This window comes from Pinus tabuliformis, chromosome 2_2 (assembly GCF_031772625.1).
Source record: "Pinus tabuliformis cultivar Carrire ecotype Pingquan chromosome 2_2, CPIR1, whole genome shotgun sequence".
Taxonomy (NCBI): Eukaryota; Viridiplantae; Streptophyta; class Pinopsida; order Pinales; family Pinaceae; genus Pinus; species Pinus tabuliformis.
The window spans coordinates 1,045,431,928-1,045,440,692 of record NC_142300.1 but is presented as its reverse complement, the minus strand read 5'-3'; positions in this window follow the sequence as shown (position 1 = coordinate 1,045,440,692).

The following is an 8,765-nucleotide window of genomic DNA, read 5'->3' as shown; positions in this document are numbered from 1 at the left end:
TTGATTAACCACTGTAATAAATTATGAATTCCACAAGCATGTATATTACAGTTGGTAAATTGTTGTTTTGCTATAATTATGTGCTAATATGGTTATCTTGTTGTAGGTAAAATGTTATGGCAGCTTTGTAAGAGGAGGACCCTATGTTTAATTAGTTGTTATTTTATTGATTATGTACTAACTATGTAAATTTCTTGAATTATGAGTATTTTAATATGGTTGTCTTGTCACAAGGCGGATCACCATGGCAAATCCACAGGTATGAAATTCATGGTCATAATTGTGTTTATTTATTTATTTATCTAAGGTATCTAACTATGTGTGTAATTGAAAACACATCACATGCAACATAAGAAAAAGATAACATAGAAATGGTGACTGGAATGGTGCAATATAGCTCAAATCAGACACAACCTGGAAGTGAAGGGATAAGGGTTCATGAAGAGGAAATATTAATTGACCAAGGGGGAGGGAATCACTCTCTAGATTGGATGGACACTTTGAGGATCCTAAGGGCTCAAGTTAGAATCTTCAAGGAAAACAATGAGAGGTTGGTAAGAGCTCAAGAGAGACAAGATGAGATAAATGCATTCATCGTGAAAAGTCTCTCAAATTTGTAGAGATAGAGGTGACCTGGGATGAGGGCTAGTCATAAAGACAGAAAGAGCCTTCACGAATCAGAAGAAAATACAAATGGGCCAGATGGTAGTAGGTCTAGGAGGAGGCATAGGCCTGAAAGTGAGGACAATGTGCTAGGAAATATACCATGAGGCATCCCAATAGGACGAACCAACACTCATGTGCATCATTCTAGCAGACCATCTAGTTATGCTACCAAGAGGCACCACCATCACTGTCACTATTATCATCATCATCACTCAGGAAGTAAGGGAACAATACACGCCTAAGGAGTTTAAGAAAGGAAAGCCACCCACATTTGATGGGGATATGAAGAAATTAGAAGAGGTAGAAGCTTGGTTTCTTGGCATGAAGAAGTTTTTCAGAATTCATGATTATTTTGAAAATATGAAAGCCAAAATTGCCACATACAACTTGAAGGGAAAACAAACATAGGGTGGGAAGACTTGAAGAATGTTAGAGGCATTGTTGAGAAGGAATTGACTTCGACAAAATTTGAAAAGCTCTTTAGAGACCAATATTTGTCTGAACGTTATTATGATGGCAAGGGAAAAGAGTTTTATGAACTCAATACGGGGCAATTATCATATGATGAATATGTCACCAAGTTCCTAGAATTATTGAGTTATGTGTCATATCTCAAAGATGAGAAAGCTACGATCCAAAGATTTATTAGTGGACTACCTATGACATTCATATATAAAATTGAGTTGTTGGAACCTTAGAATTTGAAAGATGCTATCAAGAAGCTAAAACATTGCTATGAAAAAGCAAAATGCATACCGTAAATCAAGGGTGACTGGAAGGCGAGGAATAACACTAGAAATAAGAAGAGTCGTCCCAAGAAAAGGTCAGAAAAGAGGGAAGGTAAGCATCCTACCCCTGCAAATCAATTTCATTAGATGTCTAATATTGTTGTTAAAATAAATATGCAACAACCAGTAGCAGGGAAGTTTAAGCTTGAAGGCTGAGAGCCACTAAAGTGTTGGACACGTTGTGAAAACCATAGGAAAAGAGATTGTCCACATCAGCAAAATGTTGGACCAAATATTTACATTTCCCAAGAGGCTCACATTGTGGGTGATTTAGCTAAAATTTTGCCCATGATTTATGCAACTGTAAAAAACCACTAGGAAGACCACCAGGCATCCATCATTGAGGTGGAAGGTAAGTTGCATAACCAAATTATTTCTATTTTAATTGATCTAGGTTCTTTACAATTATATAAGCCCAGAACTTGTTGAATAATGCAATTTGGTCAAGGTGTTGCATGAAGAACCATGGATGGTTCGATTCACAACTAGGACCAAAAGAGAAATTGATCACTAGGTAAGATCATGCACGTTTGAGCTCAGTGGCATGCCTACAAAATCTCATCTTAACGTATTTCCATTGGGTGCATGCAATATTTTATTGGGCATGAACTTGTTGTACTTGCATAGAATCAAGTTGGATAGCTCTAAAAGGGAAATTGAATGCTTGGATGAGCAGGGAGGAAGAAGAGTCCTATAGGGGAAGAGAAATCCTACATCATTAAGGTAGCTCACTGATATGCAAGCCAAGTGCAGCAGTAGGAAGGGATGAACATTGTTTGTAGTACAAGTTTCTAGTGATAAGAAAGTTGGCAGTGATATTAAGGATGAGGAAGGTGGACGGCTTAAATGATAACCAGTTTTGTAGCAGTATGCAGACATATTTCCAATGGAGGTTCTTGGATTACCTCCTCATAGAGAAGTATATTTATCCATTGAGTTGTTACCTGAAGCAACTCCAACATCCAAAGCAACATACAGGATGATTATTGGTGGAGCTGAAATTGAAGCTAAAGGAGATGTTGGACAAGGGCTACATAAGGTTGAGTGTGTCTCCATGGGGAGAACTTGTATTTATTGTAAAAAAGGATGGAACCCTTAGATTACACATTGATTACATGCGATTAAAAAATCTAACCATAAAGAACAAGTACCCATTGCCAAGGATTGATGATCTCTTTGATCAGATGAGGGAAGCAAGAATGTTCTCCAAGATTGACTTGAGATCAGGATATCACCAAGTAAGGATCAAGGAGGAGGACATTCACAAGACTGCTTTGAAGACAATATATGGGAAAAATGAGTTTGTAGTGCTACCCTTTGGGATTACTAATGCCCCTTCCACATTCATGTGCTTAATGACCAGTGTATTGCATCCTTATTTGGACAAGTTTGTCATTGTGTTTGTTGATGATATATTGGTGTACTCAAGGATAGAGAAAGAGCATGAGAAGCATCTAGTTGCAATGCTACAATTGTTGAGGGAGCATAAGCTCTATGCAAAGCTCAACAAATGTGACTTTTTCAAGTTACAAATACATTTTTTGGGTCATATTGTTTCCAAGGAAGGGACATCAGTTGATCCATTGAACTAAGAAGATCAAGGCCATAATGGAGTGGCCAACCCCAAAGAAAGTGGATGAGATCAAATCATTGATGGGATTGGTAGGTTATTGCAGGAGATTTAGCATAAATTTCTCCAAGATAGGCCATCCTATCACAACAAAGAGAATTGAGTGGACTATTCAATGTGCAAAAATATTTGAGAAATTAAAACAATTTCTCAACAATGCACCAGCGTTGAGGATCACAGATCCAAACAAAGATTTTGTGGTATGCACAGATTCTTGCAAGGAAGGGCTAGGTGGATTATTAATCCAGGAAGGACAGGTAATATGCTATGATTCGAGGAAATTAAATGAACATGAGGTGAATTATGCAACTCATGATTTAGAGTTAGTTGCCATCATTCATGCTTTGAAAATGTGAAGGCACTACCTCCTTTGCAGAAAATTTACACTCATGATAGACCATAGTGATCTCAAGTACTTGTTTGGGCAACCCAAATTGGATGCTAGGCAAGCAAGATGGTTGGCCACACTAGGAAAGACCTTGCAAAATATTTATGAGGAGCTTGTTATCGTGCATAAGGAATATTACCACTTGCATGGGTTGCAACAAAAGTCTAAAGATCATGTCAAAAATCTCAAGCCTAATGTATAATCAGTTATTCCTACCATGCATGAATGATCAATGCAATACAAAGGGGCACTACTTGAAGGAAAGAAGATAAGGCAAGAGGCTGAGTTGGAGAAAGCAAAGGCTCGAATACTCATCCAGAATAAAAAATAGCTCACCTCATTTATTTCCAACACTCAGGCGTCATATGCATGATTGCACAACAACTTGGACTTCTTGGTGAAATCGCACGAGATCCCATCAGTTGGCTAACTCACTGAGACCAAGCACAAAAAATAGGCCAGACAAGAGATTGAAGAATACTTAGAGTAGTAGAGATAGATCACCATTAAGGAAGATCTTGAAGTAAACAGATAAAATATGTAGAAGTACATTGGTGGCCCTGTCCAAATCAATACAATGTTGCTCCTGCTTAAGAAGGAAACACATACCGGTTCCAAATTGGTGTACCCGGATTCCATGGAGGCTATAGTTCACTTCCAGCCTTACACCATCACATAGTTTGGGGATGTCATTGCACAGTACAAGGATTGGCATCGTTACATGACTGAGAAACATCAAGTGGAAGTTGCTGAGCTGGAGTTTCCCCAAACTCAAGCTTAACTGTTTTGTCTTATTAGGCTGTCTAGTTGGCTCTACCCAATTTTTTCCTATATGGGTATGAGTGTATTATAATATTATTTTGTAATTAATTTATAAGTGGAATTCCAAGTGTCAATTGTGGAATGTGAAGAGTCATGATGTAATGAAGTTGAAGATTCATCTTGTAAAGAAGTTTAAGAGTCATGAGGGAAGTCCAAGAGTCACAAGGGGAAGTGAATAGTCACCCATTTTATTATAAATATACCCTCATAACTCATGTAAAGGTTTTTGGGGAGTCAAGCTTTTGGCTAGGCTTAGGCTTAGAATCAAGAGCTTGGGAGTTTGTGAGAGCCTTGGATTCTCCGTAGCATAGAGGGAGTATCTTTCTTTGGAGGATTAGGTGTAGACTTCATGTTACACTATTGGGGCTAGTGGCTCGTTAACGGTATATGTATGATTGGAACTTTCACTTTAATAAAATCTCAGAGCCGACACATTTTCATGCATTTGTTGTGAATATAGTAGGAATATTACTATTATGTTTGCAATGTATGTTATTTCACTTACGCTTATGCTTATGAACTATTTAGTTTGCATTGGTACGAATCTTGTTGAATGCATGCTATTGTATTTTTCCATCACGGTTAACTTGTGAACTATTTTGCATGATAGCTTGTGATGTACTTATGCTCGTGTGTTCCTTTCAAGCTGCATACTATTATAGGCTTCTAAGGGAATCACTCACTTTCCCTTCACATGTTAGAACCTTCATGCATTACACTTTACTTTCCATAGAGTCACACACACTTGTTGCCACCAAAGTCACCATATGCCACTCTACGTGTTATTGCAGCCAAGGCACATCATTAAAACCCATTGTATCGACAACTAGGATGTATTCTAGATGGGAATCCTACACCAAACAGTGTGAGGTCTAATTGGGACTTCATACCGGGGATATCCCTTGAATGTTGGCAGGTATATCACCATCAACATTGAGGAAGTGGGTCTTACATATGATCACTCATTGACATCCTATAGGGACTACAAATCACTCAAGAGCTAAACAACCACTCATAGTGATCAATCCTTGAGATGAAACCTTTTTTCACTGACCTAACAGCCTAAAAACACACACAATAAGGAAAGAGTGTGATTATGAGGCCCCAACCTCATGCACAAGCCTTCTTCCAAGCAGTTATGACCTAAAATCCCCAGTTCAGTGCTTGCAGTTCTGAGATCTAAGCAAATTTTTCTGGATATCTTCTAGACCACTACCCAGAATTCCCTGTAAGTTTCTAGAATCATTATTAACATGAAGAAAATGCCAAACATTCAAACTTGAAGCCATAACTTGAACTAGACTTCCTAGAACATGATAGACATTTTGTCAAACATTTGGTAAACATGTAAGCTATAGGCCGTGAATGTGTATTTGATCATTAATTTATGAACTTCATTTGAGCATCACCAAGAAGGTATAATGCCCTCTCAAGTAGCCGCAACAACACTTGTTAGCCCATGCATTCATCAACCATTCAAATACTTATCAAATCATGAGAAAGAACCATAACTATAGGACATCATAGAATCGATCTTATAAACAACATATAACCGTAATATTAACTATGAAAAATCAACCATCAAATCAAACACAATAACAAGTGCAAGTGCTCATAGATAGCAATAGGAAAATAAATCTTATTAACTTTATGAAAAATCCAACCAAGCCAGGGACTTCCATGTACCACCCAACTATAGATTAAGTTGAACCAAATCTTTCTTTCATCCAATCACCCCCATGCCATATTCCAAGCATGAATGTGGGATCTCATGGGATAAACCAAAACATAATCAACCAGGGACTCCAGAGGTTAAACCACCTCTACCCTCAAGCTACTGTGATTTCACCTAAACCAGTCCCAAGATCACAAGAAAAAACTGAGCTTGGATGCCTCAAAATTTCTTCACCATACCTTGAGGAATTTTCTTGTCTACACCCACATGTCAAGGGCTTCTCAGAGAAAACCATCTCCACCCCCAACCCTTGGGAATTTTCCTAAAACCACCTCACCCATTTCTAAAACCTTTCGGAAATCCAAAGCTCAACCAAGAATGAATCCTATCACACCATGGCTATCTAGGAAATTGCAAGGCAAGGCTAAAACCACTGTCAAACCAGGAAAAACCCATGCCAATTACAACAAATGAACAAAGTAAACAAATGCATGTACCATGCAATCACACCTCAGCAAGGAAATTACACATGCATCTGGTTACTGCAAAATCCTCCTGCTGAAGCTGTTGATCTAACCTTCTCCTTGCTTTCCTTTTCTTGTCCTTTTCCTTCATTTACTTGTCATTTTCCTTCCTTTTATTTCCTTTACTTGTCTTTGATTTCTTGCTTGCTTTCTCCTCTTGGAGCTCTCTCTCTCTCTCAAACTAATCCAAGCCAAAACTGACAAAAAGTTGTGAACAATGTCTCTGATGCCTTTTTATCATTGATGTCTCTCTTTTCTTCATTTTCCTTCATTTTTCCTCTAATTTCCTTTGCATGCATACTTGTTTCTCTTCACCTTCCTTTCTCCTATTTTCTTTAATTTTCATAAATAAATGCCAATTATTGCATCTTTGCCTTTGCCAATTTCCATAGCCATAAATAAACCAAAGTGATGCCCACTATAGTGTTTTGCCAACATTCAACTTGGAATACATGTCTCGTGACCTTGGTCTTATTTTTCTTTTATTATCATTTATTACATGAAACTTTAAAGTGGGGTTGTTACATAATTGTGCTAGGAAATAGGAGAGATTCCTATTTTTTAAGGACATAATTATGCTAGGAAATAAGAACTCCTAGCAAGCCTTATTTTCCTAAGTGTTGGAAAAGTCTTGTAGAGAGTTGATCAATATTACAGGGAGCTTCAAGCTTGAAGTAGATTTTATGTAATAGATCAGATTTCTTAGTTGATTTAATACAATCAAGAGGGGATTTCCCCAGTTGGGTTCCTCAGATAAATTTTGTGTTCTCTGTGTGATTGTGTTCTTATTCAGTATTTTGTTTTTTCAATTTTTTGGTAGAGAAATCTTGTGTCTTTTGTTATCAGTTTGATCTCATTAGCAATTGCAAGGTTTCAAGGATTTTCTACACAATATATTTGAGTCAAGGAAGCAATAACAAAGGAAGATCACGGCCAAAGCCTGGGGCCTAACAATCGAAGCTATACTATCAAAAGGGAATAAATAGATGGACTAAAAAATTATTCAAGAACATATATACATTGGTTCCACTTTGTTCTACCAAAACTCAGCCATGACATTCTTAGTCAACCAAAAGAATCATCTACTCTGCCAAAGTGGAAAATTTGGTTTAAAAAACAAGAATTTTAGAACTAGATCAAAGCTCAAAGCAAACCTTGCCTCTTCCTCGACGTAGCATCCAAAAATAACCTAGGGAAGGCTTGAGTAGGGGGGATCATCACCAATTCTAGAGGGGAAGAATAAATTTCCTTTGAGTTGGGTCTTGGGAAAGAAACAAACAAATGTGCATAGGCTTATGCCCTCCTTCTGGGTGTTATAATTATTTGAAAGTAGTAAGCGACCCACCGTATAATTTTGGGCGATTCAACCTTGCTTATAAGTCAATTAATCAAAGGATCTAGTTCCAGCAATGCATAGATAGAGAAAATTTTAATCCGCATCTGTTACCACCTAACTCGACTCAATGGGGTCTCCTTTTATAACATTTTAAGAGGGAATAAGAAAGAAAAAAATAGATAGTCAGATAGAGCATCCCAAAAACTTCATGTTAAAGCTTAGATAAACGCTGAAACAAAGTTCATTCCTATTCCATGATTATGAGTTTCAATGTCAACATTGTGTTGCAACTTGTTCTATCCTTACAAAATCCAAACATCATCACATACATATCTGGCATCTATAGGCTTCATTCTCAATAAATGATGTTTAGGAGTCCAAAAAATCTCCTCCAAAAATTCAAAAGGACGATATGCTCAGATCAAATCCTCAAGGAAATCCTCCTCCTTGATTCACATCATCTCAAATTCTGATTATAATCTCTTTAGGTTCCCACTGTTCATGCACAAGCTGATCAAGTTGAGCTACATATCCCCCCTTCCATGGTGGCATTCTTACATTCGCTCTATGTCCTTTCACTTCTCCTCATTCCCCTATTCCCCCCTATTCATTCTCCCTTTGGAATGGGTCGCTCTGGATTCTCTGACTGCTCTTGCAAATGATACGAAGGCCTCTATGCAGACATGGATCAAACCAAAGACCTCCAACAACAATTGAATTCCCAATGTGAATAAGACTTTACTTCAAAAACTGGGAGCCTCCAAGCAGAATCAACCTCACTCAGGGAGGCACTCAACATGAACATACAAAACTTTAGGCATCTTAAGAAGGCAATCTCTTCACTGCAAGAGAATGTCTTTGCACATCACCATCAAATTGCTTCCATGGAACACATGATTATTGTGTTGGAGTGGAAGACCATAAATGCGAGTGAAT